Raw genomic sequence first — 23,102 nt, forward strand, 5'->3', positions numbered from 1 at the left:
TTCTGTCTCAGAGAGATGTACACTCAGGTCAGCTCCATCCGGTTGCTTACCTATCGAAGAAGTTGAGCTCGGCTGAGGTCAACTATTCTATTGCGGAAAAAGAACTCCTGGCGATTAAAAAGGCTTTCCAGGAGTGGCGACCTTATCTGTGGGGGGCTAGTCAGGCGGTGACTGTTTATACAGATCACCGGAACCTCCAGTACATGTCATCTGCTAGACATCTGACGCAAAGGCAAATGCGGTGGATGCTGTTCTTTTCCGAGTACAATTTTGTGGTAACTTTTCGTCCTGGCTCGGAGAACAGGAAAGCGGATGCTCTTTCCAGACAGGAACTCCCGTTAAAACAGCGTGAGGAGGAACAATCCATCATTCCTGCCGCCAAAGTGGTGTGCGTGATCAGGGCAGAGAAATTTCTGGATGACATCAAGGGCTCCAGATCTATGGATTCCTGGGTTTGTTGGGCAACTGCCAAAAGTGGTAGGAAGATAAGACAGGGTTTACCTTTCCAAGGGGATTGCTTGTTTTTGCCCAATGAGGAAATTAGAAAGAAAGCGTTCAGTTGGTGTCACGAAGCCCCCGCGGCTGGACATCCAGGAATTACTAAGACAGTGGAACTGCTTAGGAGGCATTTCTGGTGGGAGTCTTTGGTCAAGGACACTACTCAATGGGTGGGGAAATGTGACACATGCGCCAGAGCAAAGGGGGAAACAACAAAAAAGAAAGGCTTGTTGATGCCTATGCCCACGCCTATTCGTCCATGGTTGAACATAAGTCTGGACTTCATTACGGGTCTCCCCCTGACAAGGGAAACACAGCGGTGTTGGTGGTGGTGGATAACCTGACAAAGATGGGGCATTTCGTGCCTTGTGTGAACCTCCCCACAGCTAGTCAAACAGCTCAGTTACTGGCCTCTCAAATCATTCGTTTGCATGGCATTCCCAGAGTTATTGTGTCTGATAGAGGACCACAGTTCATCGCTCGCTTTTGGCATATGTGGTGCAGTGCTTTGGGCATAGAGGCAGCGTTATCTACTAGCTTCCATCCTCAAACAGATGGTCAGACGGAACGTCTGAATCAGACTTTAAAGAAGTATTTGCGCTGTTATTCTAAAGAAGCACATGAGTCATGGGTGGATTTACTGTGGATGGCGGAGATGGCGTATAACAATGCATGGCACAGCTCCATAGGCATGTCACCTTTCAGGGCCAACTATGGTTATGATGTTCACACCTTGCCAATCCGTATACCTGATGATGTGGTTAATCAGCCTTCTGTGAGGGAGCATGTCCAGACAATGAGGAGGGTACATAAAGCTGTACAAAAACATCTGTTGAGGGCAAAAGAGATATACAAAAGTTGGGAAGATAGGCACAGAACACCTGGCCCTATGTTCAATGTGGGGGACAAGGTGTGGCTTTCAACCAAGTACATCCGTTTCAAGATGAGGAGTATCTTCCATCCGCGATTTATCGGGCCATACCCTGTGGTGCGACGCATCAACCCTGTCGCATACAAACTTAAATTGCCCAACACATTGAGAATCCATCCGGTTTTCCATGTACATTTGCTGAAGAAAGCCCTCACGTCCCGCAGAACTGCATCTCCCGTTGTTGCTAGTGACGGGAATCAGGAGTACGAGGTGAGGTCTATCCGTGATTCCAAATTCAGCAAAGGGGTGCTTTGGTATCTGGTTTCATGGAAGGGTTATGGTGCTGAGGAGGATTCATGGGAACCGGAAAATCACGTCCATGCTCCTAGGGCTGTGAGATCCTTCCATGGTAGATTCCCTGCGAAGCCTGGGCCTAGGAGGCGCTTGGGAGGAGGGCGTACTGTCAGGATTTAAGCCCAATGCGCCTGCCTAACTACATTTCCCAGCAGACTTTGGCATTGAACTTCTGTTCCCAGCATGCCCGGCGGAACAGGATATCCTTGGGCGGAGCCTTTGATCAGTGCTCGTGAATCTGGGAGGCGGAGGTAGCGGCTGCGCTTCTGCTCCCGGTGTTTTACAGGATACTTTGGAGTCCTTCGTTGGTTTACCCGAGCTACTGTTTCTGGTAACGTTTTTGTCAACACGCCGTTTGCGTGTACTTTCAGCTGCGTTTATTGGTGGCGCCTCCGCGCCTTTGGAGCAACGCTGCCTACTTGTTGTTTGCCCCTCGCGGCTGCGAGCGGGGAAAAGGCTACGTTCTGGTTGATGGAGGATCCGCGCTGGCTAGCGCGCTCTTCATTTTCTGATCTGGGGTAGTGCTTACTGCCCACTGTGAATCGTCTATACATAATTACTTGGCCTCGCTGCTGCGAGGTGGTTGTCCAATAGTACTGTGAGTAGTGACTGGTGCCAAGAGAGGTATTTTGGAGAACTTCAGTACCTGTCGGTTTGGAGGTTCAAGTGGCGGAGTGCAGGGGGGTGTAGACCTCCGCACTGCCGTCACGAAGTTGAGGGAACTATATTGGATTTATAAATACCAAAGCGGATGACTGTAGTGATTGAACTACGTCATGCCGTGTTTGGGTGGACATGGTTTTGTTTAAGTACCTGAAGGAAACTCATGCACTGGCTTATACCGCAGGAGGTATACATCACAGTGTTATGGCACAGGTTTTGACATTTAATTTTGGAGCAATCGACTATTTCTTTGGATCTATTCTTCAAGGCTTTATTTCTTTGCACCATGGGGTATGTTGCTATCATATAGGAAGGCTTTTGTTTCTGGAGTGTTACTGCTTGTGCTTAATACATTCTTTTGTGTTGTGCAGGAAGGAAGGAAGACGGGAGAGACAGCTTTTGGGTGTTGTTGGGCATATGAGCTACAGGTGAATTTAGGGGTTTTTGGACTAGGGAGAATTACTGAGAGTAGGGTTAAGTATTGTATTAGCCTTTGTATTTTTGTCTTACAGTTTCTTTATCCCTGCTGCCCCTTTCCTCCTCCTCTTTATTCTTTCTGGGTTTTTTCCCCTTTTGGGGTTTTTCCCTCGCCGTATCGTCTGAACACCCTGTGTTTATACTTCGGGGTGTTCGGAGGGTCCGGAGGTGGAGCATTGTTGCTGCAGGTGGATCCCGTGGAGCGTGACCTTGACATGACCAACTTGATCACCTTGTAAGGTCCAATGTATTTTGGATTAAAAATGCTATATCTTTTAAAACGTATGTTCTTGGTGGATAACCATACGTAATCCCCCTTTTTATACACTGGACCAGTTCGTCTGTGCCTGTCCTCATAGGCCTTGTATCTCAATTTCGCCTGTTTTAGCTGAATCTTGACTTCCTGCCATGTCTCCTGAACCTTGTGTACTCTTTCCTGTGCTTCCGGGACTAGGGAGGCTGAAGCCGGGTGGTGGAAGGGTGTGAAATTGGGATGAAATCCGTATGTGCAAAAAAAAGGGGCCTGTTTTGTAGAACCATGTACAGCGCTGTTATAAGCTATTTCAGCAAGCCATAATCTATCTACCCAATCCTCCTTGGTGACATCCACGTAGCAACGTAGATATTGCTTTAAGGTTTGGTTAGCCCTTTCCGTTTGCCCATCGGTTTGGGGATGGAAGCTAGTGGATGTACTAGAGGTTATTCCCAGGGCCTTACACCAGGTTTTCCAGAATCTAGCAGTAAACTGACTGCCCCTATCGGAGACTATCACCCGGGGTAATCCATGCAATCTCACTATGTTGACGAGAATCAGCCTAGCTAACAAACTCGCAGAAGGCACCCTTTTACAGGCGATTAAATGAGCCATTTTTGTTAAGTAGTCTACTACTACCAGAATGGCAGTACAACCCTGGTCAATCGGCATACCCACTATAAAATCCATAGAAATGTTCTCCCAGGGAAAATCAGGAGTGGGAAGAGGCTGTAAAAGACCGGATTGTTTTGAGTGCAATGTTTTCATCTGATTACACACTGGGCACTCTGCTACCCAAGCAACAACATCCGTCTTTATCTTAGGCCACCAGAATTGTCTCTGTATTCTTTCAAGTGTCTTTCCTATTCCATTATGGCCTGCACACGGTGCATTGTGACACCACTGAAACACTTGTTTCCTCAAGGCCTGGATAGGTAACAAGAGCTGTTTCTGCCGCATCGGTAGACCTTGGACCATCTTCCACTCCTTATGTTCATTGATCCATTTTTTCCACTCTTCTGTTTGTACATTTCGTATGACACTCTGTAGAAACATTTGGGTACAGGTGACTCCGATAACCTTCTGAGGGTTGATGATGGATTCCTCTCGCACCTCAGTTGGTTCTGTTTTGGCGAACTGTCGTGATAATGCGTCCGCCTTTCTATTGTCCTTTCCTGGTCTATATGTCACAATGAAATCAAAGTCCGCGAAATGCATCATCCACCGCATCTGCCTTGGAGTTAAATGCCTGGCGGCTGCCATATATTGGAGGTTACGGTGATCCGTATATACAGTGAGAACATGACGGGCTCCCATGAGATGATGCCTCCATTCCAAAAAGGCTGTTCTTATCGCCAACAACTCCTTTTCTGCTATCACATAGTTCTGTTCGGCCTGGTTCAGAGTTCGGGAGAGATATGCCACTGGATGTAATTGGCCAGTATTGGAGTGTCTTTGGGATAGAACGGCCCCTACCGCGGAATCTGACGTGTCTGCTTACACTATGAATGGTTTGTTGGGATCTGCGTGCACCAACACAGGTGCCGAAACAAAGGCTTTCTTCAAGTCGTCCAAAGCTCTTTGTGCCTCCTCCGTCTAAACAAAAGGTACCTTTTTCTTCAGTAATCTCGTCATAGGGGATGCCATAGCCGAAAAGTTCTCAATGAAACGGCGATAGAAGTTCGCAAACGTAATAAAACACTGGATGTCCCTCACTGTTTTGGGTTGGGGCCAGTTCTTTACCGCCAATATCTTTCTTTCCGACATTTCCTGTCCTGTAGGCGTGAGCATTACACCTAAAATTTCCACCGAGGTAGCGTTGAATTCGCATTTGCTGAGCTTGCAATATAGGCGATGTTCCAGTAACGTATTCAATACAGCCTTCACATGCTCCACATGTTGCTCTGGGGTAGACGAATAGACCAAGATGTCATCTATGTAAACCACGACGAATCGTTCTAAATACTTATTGAGTACATCGTCCAGAAAGAACTGAAAGGCGGCAGGCGCGTTACAGAGCCCGAAGGGCATTACTAGATATTCATAGAGACCAAAACGTGTTTTAATGGCGGTCTTCCACTCGTCCCCTGATCTCATTCGGACAAGGTGATATGCGCCCTTTAGATCTAACCTTGTGAAAATCACCGCTTCTTTCACTTGCTCCAACAATACATTGATGAGCGGAAGAGGATATTTGTTTTTAAATGTAATGGCGTTTAGGGCTCTATAATCCGCACAGGCCCTGAGTTCCCCATTAGCTTTGGGAATGAAGAAGAGCGGAGAGGCCGCCGGAGATTTCGATTCTCTGATAAACCCAAGCTTCAACAGCTTATCCAGGTATGCTCGAAGATGTAAGGTTTCTGGTTCAGTGAGTGCGTAAACACGCCCTGCCGGAATCTTTGCCCCCGGAATCAAGTCAATTTGGCAATCATATGTTCTGTGCGGCGGTAACACTTCTGCCTTGCTTTCACTGAATACCTCAGCCAAATCCCGATACTCGAATGGGAGTTCCACATCATGTTCAATGGCTGTGGCAATATGATGGATACAAGCTAGACCAGAAGCAGGACTGGGCTCCCTGGGGTAACAGTTCTGTTGACAAAACTCTGAGGTGAATTGAAGAGTCTGTCCTTCCCAATCCACTATCGGATTATGTTTGCGCAACCAAGGCAATCCCAGGATCACTCCGTACTGTGGTGCATGTATGATATTGAAACACACCGTCTCCTGATGTTCCATCCCATGAGCATACCTAGATCCATGGTCTGCAACCTGATAGGACCCGAATCCAACTTTCTGCCGTCTACAGCAAACACAGCTTCTGGAGTCTCTTTTTCTAGTAAAACTAGCCCTAAGCTAATCGCCTGGGTATGGTCCATAAAGCACCCTGTGGCCCCTGAATCCAACATTGCTCTAATCCACATCCACCTTTGGTCTATTTCCAACCCGATGTCCACATAAAAATGTAGACCATCCTTCTTTCCATCTCCGTCCAATGAAGGGATGACAAACTTACTTGAAGGGATCCCTTCTTCCACCTTCAAGCTTTCTCGTTTCCCGATCCCTGTTCCGAAACCACCACTGACACCTTCTTGGGATCGTTTCGTAATCTTGTTCTCGTAGGACATTCCCTGATAAAATGCCCTTTCCGCCCACAGTACAAACATAGGCCTCTCTTTCTACGGTATTCCCTTTCTTCTGAGGTTAAAGGGGATCGCACTGCCCCAATTTCCATAGGTTCCGGCTTAGATGCAGTTGCCCCTTCAGATACTTTGGGATGTTCATAGCGAGGAGTTACCCTGTCCTTCCGCCTGTTTTCACCCTTTCTGTCACTAAGTCGATGATCTAGTCTTAGAACCAGGCTTATCATGTCCTCGCAAGTACTGGGTTGGGGATCAATCTGAGCCAGTACGTCCTTCATCTCCTCTGTCAGACCTGTGTAGAATATGGCATGTCTGTTCTCTTCTGGCCAATCTGTTTCAGCTATGAGCCTTCTGAAGTCATTAAGATATGCAATTAGGTCCCTATTTCCCTGTTTTAAACCTAACAATTCCCTATCTGCAGACATTGTGGCTGACCTGCGGTTGAAGGTTTTCTCAAAATCCGTTCTAAAGGCCTCCCAATCCCTTACTATGGGGTCATCTCGTTTTACTAAGGGTACAGCCCATTGGGCTGCGTCCCCAGCTAGATATGAAATGAGAAACGCCACTCTGGCATGATTTGTGTTGAAAATGTTGGGTTTACATGAGAAATGTAATAACACCTGAGTGAGAAATACTTGTACCTTACTACTGTCTCCGTGGAATCTTTCAGGGGAAGCCAGAGGTATTGGAGCGGGTACTTCTACTACCAGGGAAGTGGCCTGAGGAGTACCTGCATCAAAAGGATTGAGACTCATTCTATCTACCTGTGCCTGTAGAGCGGCTGTCTAAGCCCTAGAAGCCTGTAACTCAGATTGCACTAGCGCTAGAGCTGCCAAGATATCCTCTGTGGTGGACATTGTATCGCACAATCGGGAGGACTAAATTCGTGGGCCGTTGATTCTGTCAGGTCCCGGTGTCCTCAGGATCGTGCGATGCTGTAATGACCGGATTTTCCGCTTAGATGGAATCCGCCCCTAGGGGCCCCTCCAACCCAGTCAGAACGTAACCACCTCTCTCCTTAGAACGTATTTACAATGGATATAGATACATATATGTATATCTCACACCTAAGGATAGGGGAATAGCAATAAACATGCATAGGTTTTCTATCATATCTTATACACATCAGCTAGTCTCGCGGCCACTCCGACCCAGACTAATCTACCCTAGGGCAGATATGACACACAATCTGGCGTGTCTACACATGGGCCTGCAGTCCCAATGCTCTCACTTACACTCGGTTCACAATCCGGCGAACCTCCACGTTGGTCTCCCCCCCAACGCTCTCACTTACACTCGGTCCACAGTCCCGCGAACCTCCACGTTGGTCTCCCCCCCAACGCTCTCATTAACGCCGCATATCAACGACGACCACTTTCCTATGAACACCTATGGGAGAAACTTCTCATTTATCTACTTGGGATAAAACTAGGACAATGTGAATTTAGTACGTTTCTTCTAATTGAAATATGTACCTTCTGTTCCCGACATCAAAGGTCCCCTCGCTTCCTATTGGCTTGATCACTCCTTACCTGATCGGGATTTCACATCCGTTCATGCAAACAATGCCAGACACTAAAGATCAGTTACCACGATTGAACAGAAATACAAGGCACATGTCAGTTCACAATAAACCAGGTTATTTATTGACAATAATCACAAACACAATACTATGCAATATATATTCTGCAAAGGAAAGGTAAAGGTTAGAATGAATTAAAGAAAGGGCGGAGATCACCTGGTTAATATGAAGTCGGGGCTCTGCAGTCATCTAGGTTCCCTTCTCGTCTCTGTGTCTTGGCTCGTCTCAGAGTCACACCCCAGCCGTCACAAGTACACGTCTGCACCGCTAGGCTCAAACTCGTCTGCTTCCCTCCAAGTCACTGGAACCTTGCTGGTTATTGGCTACCGTGTCTCTCTCTCTCTGTTTCTATGCGCTCCGCGCTATTTCTCCTTCAAACTTTCTCAGAGAGTCTCAGTGGTAAATCTTTCTCGGACTTCAAAGATGGCGACTGTCCGCCGAAGAAAATAATTAATGGCAGAGATGCTAACGGCTAGCTGCCGCCTATGAACTAACTCTCTCTCTGTCTAACACCTTCGCTAATATCAAAGCCTGTTCCTTCATGGAAAGTTACGGCCAGTAACCTGCCGCCCACCAAATTCTTGTACCTCCCCGTACCAAGGACACGTTCCCAGCCGGCCGGCCTGAAGTTGTGTCTTCGAAGTGGAGAAAAATACATTCCTTCGATAAGGGCCAGCCTGAGCCGGTTCTCTCCAAGCGAACAACACCTTGAAACTAAAACATTACACTTGACCTAGAAAGCCTCTCAAGCTACCAGGCAGAGAGCAAGATGGAGTCTGTCCCGTTTAAGGCCTACAGGGCCCAGAATACGTATAACTCCATGGAAAATATCCTAACACACTGGAAAAAGGGTGGATCATGACTAATACTTATATATCTACTCCCTAGCTTAAATTCGTAAGCCCTCCTCTAAGGAAAGGGGTACGAATATACCCTACCATGTCTCCCAGAGAGGTCCTACTTATAGTCCTAATCCCTACACTATAAGACTGATAGACTGGAGTCATTCTCCATCATTCTCCCTCCAAAAAGGGCCGGAAAAAGTCCGTCATTACATTACACCCCTTGACTCCAGTCTATTAGTTATATTCTATATAGAGCTAACATCAGTGGAGGAATAATAAGAAACAAAATTAAGAGATTTATATCTCTTGCCAATTCTACAAAATTGTAGTAGGGAAGGAATACACTGAATAAAGCAGCAAATAGCTATTAAAATACAAATGGAAACAATAATCCCCCCTAAAATCTGTCGTAAAGAATGCAAGTCAGGTAACCAATTAAAGAGCCAGTCGAACCAGCCCTGATCAATATGCTGTCTAATTTCTGCAGTCAAGTCGTGGAGTCTGTCAATATGGGCTTGGATTGATTTAGAATGGTCAGACAAATTAAAACAGCAGAGGCCCTCAAAGTCAGAACAATCATGTCCATGTTTCAGCAACAAATAGTCAATCGCAGCGCGATTTTGTAAAATGGCTTGTCTTTCACCCTGGGCATCTAATAATAAATCAGTTAATACAGTCGAGGTGTGGTTAATTGATTTAACCATCCAGCAAGCCATCTTGCCAATGGTTTTAGCATTGTAAACAGCCAATGCCGGGACACCAATAATAGAGAATGCTAAACTAAGATACTCCGACTTAGAGTAAAGATGAACGGAGGAATCACAGTCTTCTTGTAATGTCATAGAGTCTCGTACCATACGGGAATGGGAACCAGGGTGTGAGGAAAACATTAGTAAGCTCAGTCTAGTGATAGCACACGGACCTCCTGTAACATTAGCAGGAATATAGGGCCAAGAAGTATTGCCACAGGAAAACAACCAGCCATTAGGCAACAACATAGGACGAAAATAGCTAGGAACAACTAATAAACGTTTACATGTCATATTATTTTTAACAGAAATACATGAACTCGGAAGTCTTCGTAAACAAAGCAATCGTTGGTGAGCAGAAAAAGTCGTGGCAGCCTGTAATTTTAAACGTAGGCATTCCGAAATCGCTTTAGGATCACAAGTAAAAATAAAACACAAGTCACCCTGTGTAATATTATAGGTGGTAATTCGGGAAGGAATCGGAAGGGCAGAATCAGAAAGGGTAGAACATAAAGGGCAAAATTCATGGGCGGGAAAATCGCCCAAAATAATATTAGGACGGGCACTCGACATATTGAAAATATGCTGTAGAGTCTCAGTGGAAGCAGGGACAGCAACCAGGCAGGTCGCTAAAATATCAGTCACAGATCTCATATGGGTAAGACAGAAATGTGGAGAGTTCGTAACCCTTTTTGCAAGGGTGATCCAGAAATTCGCGGAGGCATCCCACGCAGCGAAGGAACGCGGGACTCGGGTTCTCCAATCAACCAAAGTCGGTGGGTTCTCTCCTCTCCCGGCGTAGCAGACCAAAAGGAGTCCAACGCCGGCACATCCTGCAGCAGCAGTCCAGAGAATGATCTGAAAGAATACAAACACAGGCCTTAATCATTCTCGTAAGTAACATTTGTCAGCTGGGACAGCTTCCCAGCTATCTTTCCCTGGCTTCATTACCAAAATGGTGTTGTCATGACCGGTCGCAATAACCTCAGCCTGTTCAGGGGGATGTTTCGGCGATTGCACCCATATCTTAGCTCCGGGGTTATCAGAGGAGCCGAAGCCCTTTTGGCCACGTGTCGTTAGCAACGTTGGGGCAGTGCCTTTCTTAATCTCACCACTGAAGACAGGCATAATCAACAATTGAGCAACGCGGTCAGACTTTTTGAATGATAAATCAACCTCACTGCTATTAAGCAGAAGGACCTTAATCTCTCCCTGATAATCGCTGTCAATCACTCCTCCAAGAACTTGGACACCTTTTAGGGCAAGGCCCGATCTAGGGGCAATCAATCCAAAACTACCGGCAGGTATACAAATACCAACGCCAGTCTCAACAATGACTCGGTCTCTGCCTTTTAGGACAATGTCATCCATAGCATGCAGGTCCAAGCCTGCAGAACCTGGGGTCGCTCTGCATGGAGCCAAAGCTCCGGGGGTAATTTCCCAATACATCACGGATTGAACAAGGGTATTCGGTTTTGCATCAACAGCTGGAGGAAACAAACGCATTAAAGGAGATTCAGCATGCAACAAAGGACGATTATTTAGAATCAACAATGCCTGCATTAAAATATCCCTCCATTGTTTGTAATGTTCGTCTGTTAACTTTCGCAACTGATCTTTTAGCAAACCATTCATTCTCTCAATCAATCCCGCAGCCTGTGGATAATATGGAATGTGAAATACCCATTCAATGTTATTTTCCACACAGAATTCCTGCACCAATCTTCCACGGAAATGGGATGCATTATCAGATTGAATTTGAAATGGAACACCATAATATAAAATGAGTAGTTCCAATGTTTTGATAGTATTAATTTGGGTAGCATGTTTACACGGGAAAGCGACCAAAAGGCCACTATAGGTATCAACAGCGGTACAAATGTATTGACAATTCCTGCTCATAGGGAGCGGGCCAATATAATCAATTTGCCAAATTTGAGCGGGTAACTTTCCTCGATGTAAATGGCCTTGAACAATGTGAGGCACTTCTTTCTTTCTAGAATGCTGGCAAGTGGGACAATGCAGAATGACATCCTTGATCAAATGTAAAGGAATATGAATTCCTCGATCAATAGCCCACCTGCTAGTGGCTCTCTCTCCAAAATGTCCCGCTTTCTGATGGGCCCATTTCGCCAATCCCGCCAAATCAGAATCTTGCATGTCCACCACTGCCTCAGAAATTTTAGACTTTTCATCTGCAATATTATGAAAAAACTTGTCAAGGGAGTCTATTGGGGTATGAGCATCTACGTGAAAGATTGTCACAGTACTCTGTGGGAGCAAATCCCAAATTTCTTGCCATAATTCTTTTCCCCACAGCTCTTTTGAATGCAATTCCCAATTATGAGAATGCCATGTTGGTAACCATACCGCCAGTCCATTAGCAGTGGACCAGGAATCAGTGAAAATATGACATGTGCCGGGTAATTCCTGTTTCAAAACTTGGTAAACTGCATACAATTCAGCATATTGGCTACTCTTTCCATCACTAGTGGTACTCAATAATTTCTTCGTAACCGGATTATACGACACTGCTTTCCAATGTCGTTTCTCACCAATGAACCTCGCTGAACCATCCGTAAACCACACATGTCTTCTATCCTCCGCGGACAGATCATCAAATGATTTACCCCACTTGACAGGAGATTCCTGTACTACAGGTACAGAACAATCACTTTCAGTCTCGTTCGATGGCGCCTGCGCCACTCGCTCATGCAACACTGCCACGCCTTTCGGACCCACACGTGCTCTGTCCTGAATGTACCATTTCCATTTAATCACACTCGCCTCTTGAGCATGTCCAATCCGATGGGATTTTGGCGAACTCAAAACCCACTGCATTATAGGAATTTCAGGTCTCAAAATCACAGCATGACCTAAAGTCAATTGCTCGGTATCCACCAGAGCCCAGTAACATGCAAGCAACTGTTTTTCAAAGGGTGTATAACGCTCACCAGCTTCAGGTAACTTTTTGGTCCAAAAACCTAATGGTACTTTTTGTCTGCCCTACTTTTGCCATAAGCTCCAATTGGCATACGGACCTTCCACGGACACATTCAAATCAACATCACCGTCGCTCACCGGCCACAGATCCAAGGCGTACTGAATCGCTTCTTTCGCCAAATTAAATGCACTCTGTTGTGGTTCTCCCCATTCAAATGCATTCTTTTTCCGAGTGACTCGATATAATGGAGCCAAAATCTGACCTAAATGAGGAATATGTTGACGCCAAAAGCCAAACAAGCCAATGAAACTCTGAGCCTCTTTTCTATTCCTTGGAACTGCAAAATCTAAAATCTTTCGCTTCACTTGTGGAATCACTTCTCTGTGACCTTCATGCCAATTAATGCCTAAAAATTTTACATTTTGGGATGGACCTTGTAATTTATCAGGATTGATTTCCCAACCTTTTGCTCGTAAACAATCAAGGATCTGGTCTAAATGAGACTGTACCTGATCTTGCTTCTCACCTTGAATCAAAATGTCATCTATATAATGGCACACCTGTATTTGTGGATTCGCGGGCACCTCAGACAAATGCTCAGCCACCAGCCAGTGACAAATCGTGGGACTATGTACATAACCTTGAGGAAGACTCCGGAACGTCATTTGACGTCCATTCCAGGTAAAACTGAATTGTTCCTGACACTCGGGGGCAATGGGAATTGAAAAGAAAGCATTAGCAATATCAATGGCCGCATACCATGTACCTGGATGCCTCTGAATTCTCTGGATCAAAGTGACAATGTCTGGTACTGCAACAGCTAAACGAGGTGTATGTTTGTTCAACTCTCGATAATCAACAGTCATGCGCCAAGAATTATCACTCTTGCGCACGGGCCAAACGGGATTATTCCAAGCAGAAGTAACCGGAGTTGTAACTCTGCATCAACCAAATCCTGAATTGTGGCACTGATCTCTTCATGACCACCTGGGATACGATATTGTTTCTGAGAAACCACTTTTGTAGCTTGGGGAATTTTAATGGGGGGCATCCGTAAACGACCAACCCGTACGGGTCTGGACGAAATGTAATGCTTAGTTCCAAATTGGTAACCGCCATCATCTAAATGCAAAGTCATTCCTTTCAAAATGTCAATTCCAATTATATACTCCAAAAGTGGTACGACTAACACAGAATATTCTCTACGGGGAATCCTACCAATTTTCATCTCAAGTGTAGTCTGCACTGCGGGGGTCTCTTTCCCACCTAAACCAGTAATTGTGAAAAATTGTCCTTTGAATTTCTTTACTTTACCATGAATTAAAGTGGCCTCCGCTCCTGTATCTACCAATGCTCGGGCCCTTTGGATATTACGATGTTTCCAAAAAATCTCAATATCTACATAGGGTCTGTTGTCTCTGTGAGCCCACCTACGTACTGGAGCTTGACCTACTTCCTAGTCATTTTGACTGCGTTCCGCTAGCCAGGACAAATCAGGATAAATGCTCTCATGTTTCTTGGGTATCAGAATTTCCTGTTCATATCCATCTCCATTACGAAATGGATTTTTGTCATTTACATCGTACTGTGAATTACGATCAGCAAGCCTGTGACGATCCTCCCTTCTCCTCAGCTCAGGGGAATAATCTCTCTCCTCTCTATATCGGGTGGAAACACGATCATCTCTCCCCCTTTCTTTTTCCCCCTCTCTCTCTCTCTCTCTCACGATGAGGGGACACATCACGATCAAGACGCCGGTCACCACGGCGATCAGAATCCACACGACGCCTCTCATCACCACTGTCATCAGAACCACGACCACAATCATTCTTTCGAACACGACGGGCACCCTCCTTCCGATCCAAACCACGCTTACGGAAAATATCCCACAAGCGATTATTAGGCTCCCCATCGATATCTTCCCTCTTCACACCATCAGCCAAAAGAGCCAGAAACATATCACGTCTAGAGAACTTATAATCTCCAGCAGTACGACCTTCAGGACGAGATGGTCTCTCAGGTTTAAACCATTCACCCAACTCACCAAGCTGACGAACAGATTCAAGCACCGCAGACAAAGGATTGCCAGTCTGATTAATCAACAAAGTCATCATAACCTGCTTGTAAGCAACAGGGGACGAACGGATAATGCGATTGCGCACAGATGATGTCAAAAGACCGTCCAACAGTCTGTCAGAAGTACTGAGAAAAATAGCAGTTTTCATCACCTCCTCCTTCAAGCGTTGCGACGCATCACGCAAAGTGTACCACGGCTTGTCATTGACAGGCCAATCAGATTCAGTAGGATATTTATGGTAACAGCCATCAGACGCAAGCTGGAGCAAAGTAATCTGACCAGCACCATTATAGTTCCGAAAATGATCTTGAATGGTAGAGTCGGAACTCAAAGAGCAAAACCGTAAACAATCAACAGCATCGAGCATAATACCGGCAGCGCCCAGTTCATAAAGGCGCACCATCCACGTAAGCAAAGCCTCACCAGGCCGTTGACGAAATCGTTGTAAAATATCACTCACCTCCTGTTGGGTAAAGTCTTCAATACTATCCAGGGCAACACCACCCGGATTACCAGGAGCTTGTTGTAATTTGCGACGAAACACAGGATGAGCAGAAACCTCCGGCAGAGCTCCCGAAGAAGCCCCGTCCCTAGATTTAGAAGGACAATCAGGGTAAGGCATGTCATCGGAACGGGAAGAACGACCACGGTCGCTAGACACGACATCTTTGTCACAAGAAGCAGATTTACAGTCACGTCCGGAGCGAGAAGACTCGCGCGTGTCAATCTCCTCAGCCGAGGAGTCAGAAGCATTAGAATCCCAGATATTACCATCCCACTCATCAGGGTTCCAATCAAGTCCGGCTTTCGCCACGACCATACGCACCTTCCGTGTAGACACCCGACCACGACGGTGTTTGTATTTATATCGCGCAATGCGAACTGCAGCCCGTTCGGCTATAGTTTGATAAGTTTCAAGTTTGTCGGCAAGCAACTTATTTTGACACCGCAATAAACTATGCGCATTCTGCAACTCAACAACCTGTCCTTCCATATCCTTACTTTGCTTTCGCAACTGAACAAACCTCTCATGAAGGATCCGATACGCATGGAGTACAATCCAGCCTCTGCGTCCCAAAATAGGAAGCTCATCACCCTTCACTACTGGAGCTTTCTGCAAACAAGAAACCACATCAGCAGGCTCCGCCTGCTCCAAACAAGAAATCCAATTCTCACTCAAACCAGTAGAATCGGCCCACTCGCGGGCCAAAGCCTCGTAAGGCGTAGACTCCCAGCCGGGAATCTGAATAGGCAGTTTGAAAACAGAGCCTGACTTTTTCGAAAACATATCGATACACAAAAAATATATACACAATATAAACAAAAATATACACGTACGAGCCGAGCGCAAACCAACAAGAATAAAACAATACAGCGCACACAGGCTTCGTAAACAGTTTGTGACGCCAGATGTAATGACCGGATTTTCCGCTTAGATGGAATCCGCCCCTAGGGGCCCCTCCAACCCAGTCAGAACGTAACCACCTCTCTCCTTAGAATGTATTTACAATGGATATAGATACATATATGTATATCTCACACCTAAGGATAGGGGAATAGCAATAAACATGCATAGGTTTTCTATCATATCTTATACACATCAGCTAGTCTCGCGGCCACTCCGACCCAGACTAATCTACCCTAGGGCAGATATGACACACAATCTGGCGTGTCTACACATGGGCCTGCAGTCCCAATGCTCTCACTTACACTCGGTTCACAATCCGGCAAAACTCCACGTTGGTCTCCCCCCCCAACGCTCTCACTTACACTCGGTCCACAGTCCCGCGAACCTCCACGTTGGTCTCCCCCCCAACGCTCTCATTAACGCCGCATATCAACGACGACCACTTTCCTATGAACACCTATGGGAGAAACTTCTCATTTATCTACTTGGGATAAAACTAGGACAATGTGAATTTAGTACGTTTCTTCTAATTGAAATATGTACCTTCTGTTCCCAACATCAAAGGTCCCCTCGCTTCCTATTGGCTTGATCACTCCTTACCTGATCGGGATTTCACATCCGTTCATGCAAACAATGCCAGACACTAAAGATCAGTTACCACGATTGAACAGGAATACAAGGCACATGTCGGTTCACAATAAACCAGGGTATTTATTGACAATAATCACAAACACAATACTATGCAATATATATTCTGCAAAGGAAAGGTAAAGGTTAGAATGAATTAAAGAAAGGGCGGAGATCACCTGGTTAATATGAAGTCGGGGCTCGGCAGTCATCTAGGTTCCCTTCTCGTCTCTGTGTCTTGGCTCGTCTCAGAGTCACACCCCAGCCGTCACAAGTACACGTCTGCACCGCTAGGCTCAAACTCGTCTGCTTCCCTCCAAGTCACTGGAACCTTGCTGGTTATTGGCTACCGTGTCTCTCTCTCTCTGTTTCTATGCGCTCCGCGCTATTTCTCCTTCAAACTTTCTCAGAGAGTCTCAGTGGTAAATCTTTCTCGGACTTCAAAGATGGCGACTGTCCGCCGAAGAAAATAATTAATGGCAGAGATGCTAACGGCTAGCTGCCGCCTATGAACTAACTCTCTCTCTGTCTAACACCTTCGCTAATATCAAAGCCTGTTCCTTCATGGAAAGTTACGGCCAGTAACCTGCCGCCCACCAAATTCTTGTACCTCCCCGTACCAAGGACACGTTCCCAGCCGGCCGGCCTGAAGTTGTGTCTTCGAAGTGGAGAAAAATACATTCCTTCGATAAGGGCCAGCCTGAGCCGGTTCTCTCCAAGCGAACAACACCTTGAAACTAAAACATTACACTTGACCTAGAAAGCCTCTCAAGCTACCAGGCAGAGAGCAAGATGGAGTCTGTCCCGTTTAAGGCCTACAGGGCCCAGAATACGTATAACTCCATGGAAAATATCCTAACACACTGGAAAAAGGGTGGATCATGACTAATACTTATATATCTACTCCCTAGCTTAAATTCGTAAGCCCTACTCTAAGGAAAGGGGTACGAATATACCCTACCATGTCTCCCAGAGAGGTCCTACTTATAGTCCTAATCCCTACACTATAAGACTGATAGACTGGAGTCATTCTCCATCATTCTCCCTCCAAAAAGGGCCGGAAAAAAGTCCGTCATTACAGATGCTATAAAGGGGTCCACCTCTCGACAGCTCCTGGGTCTGAATGAAAATAGACTCACAGAAGTGGTCAAGCGAGAGATATCAAGAAGGGTAGGAAGGGAGCAGCAGGGAGAGAAAGCTGAAATGAGAACAAGGCACTATGAGCAAAGGTCACACCTCAACCGATATTATGAACAAGTAAATAACACAGTGTATACCTCAGATTTACATTTCTATGAAGACTATTACCTGGAATGGGAAAAAGGTTGGCTTTGCCTGGCAATCGGAAAAGTAGGATATGTAGTTCTGATCTAGAACACAAGAACCTTAACGTTATCAGGTGACTCAGAATCACATGGTTTCTTACATATATGCAAATTATACACGTACCAAAGGTAAATACTGTCAAGGCTTCAACAGAGGGCAAATGATAATTAGCCTGCCAGGCGAAGCTCATAAAACCCCTGTTGTACAAAGCAAAGAGAAATAGAAATAAGAAATCACTCTTCAATGATCCACAAGAGTGTCTCTGGATTAAAAGTCATCCAAGAATTCTTTCGGTATTTGGCACTTTAGCCCAATCAACAGTGTCAGCTTAATGCTTCTTCAGTCTTTACTGAAATGTACCCATAGTCCAAGATGTGAGCAATTCTTACCGTCAGAATTACTCTGAAAACGAAGGAAATGAAATTCTCCCAAAGCAGCAATCCACGTGACAAAACCCACTCTGACTGCAGGTTAACAGCGCAAGGAATACCCAAAGTGCATGTAGACAATATGCGCTGTTTATATGTTTCACAAAGACCCTCCAAGAAGAAACACGCACCCACAGCGGGAGTGCCCGGCGCTGCCGGTAACCAGAAACAGTCACGATTAAGCACCCCCACCAGGAGAGCACAGCAGCTGCCAGTGACCAGGAAAAGTCAAGGAAACACAGCCTCCGAGGAGACTTGAAAACGGAGCCTCAGCCGAGGGCTCCCTGAGCTGCAGCAAAGCTCCGTGGCCAGGATCGGGATTTAATAACCCCCAAACACTCGAGGAACAACAAGATAGGAGCAACCAATAAAGGATACGCTGGATACCACGGGGGGTAATAATCCTACTGTGTCTTCGTCTTGCCACACCAGAATCAACGGCGAGGTCTCTCCTGCTCCGTTCCGTCTTGAGGGTTCCGCGTGTGACGTCATCGGCAGAGGCGTCGCACGCGAACCTGGATACATGGGAAATGTAGTTTAAACGGTACGCAGAAATGTCTCAAGGCAGTGTTCGAGACTGCCCTACTCCGTGGGACGCGACAATCTCCCCTTTTGCTAAATAAAAAGTACAGACAACATATAACCATTAGAGTTCCTCAATGAGTCATTGAGGTGCTTGCACAAATCTTCCAGATCTCATTGTACGAGGTGAAGGAGTTGCACGGTCATCTGGCATTGTAGATGTAGACTCAGATGCTTAGCTTGGGTACTCAGGTGGACTTGTCTCACTCGTGATGTCTTGAGCTGACGAACATAAAGGCAATTGCTTGAAATGTGACAAATCTCTAGAAATGGACTTTCAGGGACGTTGAGTGGTCACCATATGTCTTTTACTTGTCACAGCACTCAATGGGTCAGCATCAAACAGAGCGCCAGTCTTGTGCTTCCCTTTTTGTTTGACTAGGACTCAGCCTTCTTTTTCAGAAACCTTGCCTCAAGCAAATCTGCGCCTATTCACAAAAGTCTTGATTTTGCTTTTGTGAGAGGTGTCCATTACTTGAATCTCATCAGTGTCTATTATTGGGCTTGTGGCCATTGTGGTGGCTTTGTCCCAATAGCTCTCCCAAACAGCAAGGTGGTAGGGCTCTCACCTGTTGTAGAATGGGGAGTTGACAGATAGGCACAATGGGCTCGACGTAAGGCTGACTTGAGATCGATTGCTTCTAATGCAACGTGCTGAAACACTTTCTTCAGGGTGGCCATAAGTTGTTCAACAATGCCATTTTCCTGTTGCCAGAGAGGTGTGCTTTTCTGATGCTTGACATTCAAGCGACTAAGAAAGTCCTTAAACTTTCTGCTATTCAAGGAAGGACAGTTGTCAGATTTAAGACCAGAGGGAACACCCCACACTGCAAAAATATCATCCAGCCTCTTGATGACTTTGTCTTGGGTGATCAATGACAACTCTTCCATTAAGGGAAAACCTGAGTACTCATCAATGACTACCATGAGATGATGTCTATTGTTTAGGGGTCCAAAGAAATCTGCTGCAGTTTACTCCCATGCTTGTTTAGGAAGGTCAGACATATTTAGCCGATGCTGTGTTGTCTTGGGAGCTAAGCAGTTACACAGGTGACATGCTTTCAGTTCTTTCTTGACTCGTTCATCAAGGCGAGGAAACCACACTTGGTCTCTGAGGGCACTCTTGTTGGCTACAATGCCACCATGTTCTTCGTGTGTCGGTTCAATGACTTGTTGCCTCAAGCTCACAGGTATGTAAATTCTCGACCCTCTTAGTACAATGCCTTCTTGAGTGATGGAAAGTTCTTCCTGCACATTTTAGAAATTTTGATATTCAACACCATCTGTGAGAGGTCGAGTATGTTTTCTCCATGAATGCGTTTCAATGATATCCTTGAGTGTGAACATAACTGTGTTGGTAGTAGCAATGATTTACTCAATGGATAAAGCTACAGGGGTGCTGAACTTTACTATGAAATTGATTTAATTTTCAGCCACTTTAGACATTGCACTGTGATTCTGTAACAACACTCATGAGAAGTAATCTGCAGGGTTTTTATCCTTTCCCGGCTAATGCACAATAGTGTAGTCATACTCTTGCAATTGCAATCCCCACCTCTCGATATGAAGGGGCATCTTGGCTTTCAGATTTTCCTAAAAGGTAAGCACTTCCTCGTAGTCAGTGACAGCGGTGGCAAAGTCACGAATATATCAGGAGCATTAGCTGAACATGCCTAAGAAGGATCACAGCATGGTTACATCGTGTGGGGGACAAGTGGATGCGAATGCTTGTACCTTTTCAGGGTCAGGATTCATTTCCAATTCAGAGAAGATATGCCCAAAGATTTTGAATTTGGTTTTATAAAAATCACTCTTTTCTCTATTTAAATTGAGACCAGCATCAGCGGGCAGACGGCCTACCTTTGTAAGAGCTTTGTCATGCTCCTTTTTGTGTTACCGCAAACACCAATATATCATCAATGCATTTAAAAGCATGTGTGATGGGTTGAATTACTCGGTGAATGACATCTTGAAAGATTTCTGCAGCCAATGGCACACCAAAGCTTAGTCTTTTGCGTCTGAACCAACCAACGTGAGTTGAAAAACTAGTCATGTACCTACAGTTCCGCTATGTGTGGGCCTGGATATCTTTCTCTCTCAATTACTTTGTTGGCCGGGTGCATATGAAAAAAATGTGCACTGCACCTCCATTGTCCTTCTTAGGCACCACCACTATGGGTGAAACCACTGGCGTCGTACCAGTAGAGCGCTTAAAGATGTCATGCTTAAATAGTGTGTCTAGTTCTTTTTCAACAGCCTCTTGTAAATGAAAGCAATCTGATGGTGTTGCTGAGCAACAGGACGAATGTTCTCCTTAATGTGAAGTTGCACCTTCATTGCTTTACATTTTCCTAGTCTATGAAACGACAACAGGAATTGACTAACTACATCAGAATGTGCATTGAGATTGTAGTTAATGGATATCAGTCCCATGTCAGCAGTGGTGCTGAAACTGAGTAGACTTTCACTCAACAAAGTACCTTTGAGGACATGAATTGATCCTTGTAGTGTTGTTTTCTTACGCCTTATGGTCTCTTCGAATGACCTTTGACTTTGAAATGGCATAGAAGCAATTCATGTGTACACCCTTGTTTCCGATGGCTTTGTACATGGTTTCAGAGACAGTTTTTGCATTTTACTTCTGGCATGATATTGATTGATGCACCACTATCTATAATAAAAGTTGGAGGGTAGCCATGCACTTTTAGCATGCCTTGGGGCAACTTCCAAATAAGTTTGGTCGCTTCACATGCTGATCTCTCTTTGACTGGTGTTCTTTGCAAGCAGACAATCCTACATGTGCACATTGTTCTGCTGTCAACATCACCATTGCACATCCATCTTCTTCACTGTCGCTTGATAGTGATGTTAAAGAGCCTTTGGAAGTTGAATTTGATGATGATCAACTATGTTTATTCTCTACTTGCCTCAATTGATGTTGCCGTTTGGACTTGTGGGCATGGCTAAAATGCTTCCCAAACTTTCTGGCGTCCATTTTATCTACTTGTCACGACAAACTTAGTTTCTTTTTAGCTTTGCAAACTGTTATGAAATGGTTTTCTTTCCCACAGCCTTTGCATATCTGTCCAATTGTGGGACATTTAACTTTGTGTGCAAGTGAAAGTCTATATATCGGAAACACAATATCTTTTTCTTTGGAGACATTGTATTATGTGCCCCCACTTTGTGTTTCTGCTCGCATTCCATGATCAACGATGATTCATTCTAGGCTGTTCAAGCTGCAATATCAGCAGCCTGTCGCTCTGTACGTTCTTCAGCTTTGGCAGCCAAGAGTACATTCCCTAGACTGAGAGTCTCTCTCTGCATGCATCGTCTGAACAAATCGGAGAGGCAACTATCGATGACTTTGAGAGGCATGGCTCCTTCATTATTAAATTTCCTGAACTTACAGTGCTTGATGAGAAAATCAAGTCATTCAAAAAACTCACCCATCGTTTCGTCAGCTTGCTGTCATGCCTGGTTATAAATGAACCTTTCATAATCAACATTCGGCACTGGATTGAACTTGGCTTCCAAAATTTCTTTCATTTGACAGTACAACACTTCATCAGCATGTGATATTTTCTTTATCACTTCTTTCACTTCATCACCTGCAAGGTTCTTTAAGTATTTGATGATCTTTTTGTCATCTGTTTCTTCTAGAGCATCTATGAAATCATTAAATGTTTGAATCCATTCATGCCATCTGGTGCCAATATTCTGCTTTTTGGTGATGTCGAATGGTGGTGGAAGTTTTAAAAACTACAGCAGCATCATAACTTGTGTCTGCACTTACTGACGTTGAGAGTATATGCCGCTCCAATGACGGTCGCTGCTCACTTGGACCTGCACCATCTGTAAGCATCAGCCGTGTGCTTACATCTGGATCGTCACTCCCGAGGTGATGTTGTATGGCACTATCTTCTTTCTTAACAGTAACAGTTTTGTCTCTTGCACATGTTTGTCACTTCTTTCAACTTTTTGCATCATACCTGGTTGTTGCTGCCTATAGTGTTTCTGCTTTGTATGGAATATGGCTCTGTGTTACGCTGTGGTGCAGTATCTCTTCTTTCGACCTGACCAGTAGGCTTCCGGTGGGCTTTCTGACTGTGCTCCTCTGTTGGGCCTTCACCTTCTTTTTGGGCATTGTAAGATCTAGAGCTTTGACTCCACATACACCAACCATCGACTGCTTCTTGGGGTGCAAATGCCAAGCACAAGCAGTTTGCTGTAACTCAGCAAACTCTCAGGGAGAGCGGTCTTGTTTCTCCGGGG

Source organism: Lissotriton vulgaris, chromosome 9 (genome assembly GCF_964263255.1).
Source record: "Lissotriton vulgaris chromosome 9, aLisVul1.2, whole genome shotgun sequence".
NCBI classification, from domain to species: domain Eukaryota; kingdom Metazoa; phylum Chordata; class Amphibia; order Caudata; family Salamandridae; genus Lissotriton; species Lissotriton vulgaris.